General features: G+C 42.6%; 1 pseudogene; it reads right to left on the bottom strand.

Moving 5' to 3' along the window:
- On the bottom strand, nucleotides 1-1,008 carry LOC111784335 (annotated as a pseudogene).
- Nucleotides 1,009-2,182: the final 1,174 nt, after the last annotated feature.

Here is a 2,182-nt window from a genome sequence, read left to right on the forward strand (position 1 = left end):
TTAAGATCCGCCAGAAATGCTGCCATTGAAGATCTCAATGGTATCGCCGTGGGCCACACCATGCCAACGGAAGGAGCGGTCTTCGTCCATAATGTCGCGGTCATAAATGAAAAAGAAACCCTCTGGTGGCAGATGAAAATGCAATCTCTGCTGTAGCTTTTGCAGCTCTTTCTTCAATTTTCTCACGTTATCTGTTGGGCTCACTTCCATTGGTATCTTTGAGTTCCCAAATTTCGGTTGCACCATTACTTTCAACTTGTTCTTCGACGACCCACTTGTTGCCACCATCACAGCCGCCGTCGTCGTCGACAGCTGCGGCGGCGGCGTTGTCATCCCGGCGCAGTGGTCAAAACTGTAGGCAACGACCGCAAACAAACCTCAACCTCAGAATTCTCCGACATCTCACTGTCACGCAAGGAACGTTGATCCTGTAAGTCGGCAAGGGAGGCGTTGGGTTGGAGCATGATCCCGTTGATGGGGCCCACAAAGTTGATTTCGTGGATCCTCTGTTTGAGGCGCTCGATTGAATGGTTCGGGTCGATTTGGGGTTGCGATTGGGATTGGAAATTGTTTTGGTATTCGGAAGCTACGAGGAGTTGAATGCGAGAGTGCTGGAGGATTTCGTAGAATTCGACGTCGCGGTCGTCTTAGAGGACGTGGCCATTGAAGATTAGGGTTTGTTTGGGGATTGGGATATGGTGGAGTTGTCTATATGGGCAATGATAGTACTTGCAAGATGATTAGAATCGGCTCAGTACAAATCAAGATGTTTGACGGGGTTATACAAAAACTCAATGATGTGAGGTATGTCCTTGACTTGAAGAAAAATTTGAACCTTGGCGCTTTAGATGCGAGTGGTTATCGTATAATTTTGGAAGGAGGGAATTTGAAAGTAGCTCGTGGAGCTTTGGTGGCAATTAAAGGAACTAGAAGAGGTAGCATATACTATCTCAACGGAACCACAATAATTGAGCATGCTGCTGTGGGAAGTTCGAAAGAACAAGACATATCGAAATTATGACACATGAGACTTGGGCATGCTGGTGAGAAGGCGCTTCAGACATTGGTGAACCGAGGAGTTCTTAAGGGTGTCACAACTGTTCACTTGGTGAATCGTTTGCCTGTTTCTGGAAATGGTGGGAAAACTCCGCTTGAGACTCAAAGCTGGATCCTAAAGCAAAAAAAGCCAAGTTTATGGGCTTTAGTAAAGGCGTGAAGGGAGCAAAAATAGCCAAGTTTATGGGCTAAACAAAGGAATGAAGGGCTATAGGTTATGGTGTCCAGAAACAAGTGGAGAAGGTGGTGTTTTCTCTTGATATGGTTGCTCCTATTGTGCTCCTACTGAAAAACATATTGATCACGTAGATAATAACTTTGATGTCTTAGAACAGGAGGAGCAAAGCCTTGTAAATGAAAGAGTGGAGGAACCTAAGTCCATCGCCAGGAATAGACCACGAAGGAAAATTCGAAAACCTGCAAGATTTGATGATACGATAGCATATGCTTTCCCTTTGATTGATGGAGTTCCCAACGACTACAAAGATGCTACCCAGAGCCCGGATAGATTGCACTGGCAAGAGGGTATGAATCAGGAGATTGCATCATTGGAGATAAATCAAACCTGGGATTTGGTACAACTTTCAAAAGAAGCTATTTGGATGCATGGTTTGATCAATGACTTGGGTATTTTGCAGGAACATATAGATGTGTTTTGTGATAGCCAGAGTGATATTTGTTTGTCAAAAAATCAAGTCCATCATGCTCGTACTAAACATATTGATGTCCGTTTTCACTTTATTCGAGAAATTATTAGTGAAGGGGACATTCGTTTATTAAAATTGGAACTGCTGATAACCCTGCTAATATGTTGACAAAGGTGATCGCTCGTGAAAAGGTCTGGCATTGTTTGGATTTCATCAACGTTGGAAGAAAGGAGTAGTGTGTTGACGTGGTAGCAACCAACTCAGTTATCAACTTGGAGATCTTATGACAAGGTGGAGATTGTTGTAAATTGTCATAAGTTTTGATTTGATTTGGTTATTTGGATCCGATTTGATTTGGTTATTTGGATTAGATTTGATTTGGTTATTTGGATCAAATTTGATTTGGTTATTTAGATTAGATCTGATTTAGTTATTTGAATTAGATTTAGTCATACCAGATTTAGTCATCTCGGAATTTG

The sequence above is a fragment of the Cucurbita pepo genome, unplaced genomic scaffold (assembly GCF_002806865.2).
Source record: "Cucurbita pepo subsp. pepo cultivar mu-cu-16 unplaced genomic scaffold, ASM280686v2 Cp4.1_scaffold000189, whole genome shotgun sequence".
Classification (NCBI taxonomy): domain Eukaryota; kingdom Viridiplantae; phylum Streptophyta; class Magnoliopsida; order Cucurbitales; family Cucurbitaceae; genus Cucurbita; species Cucurbita pepo.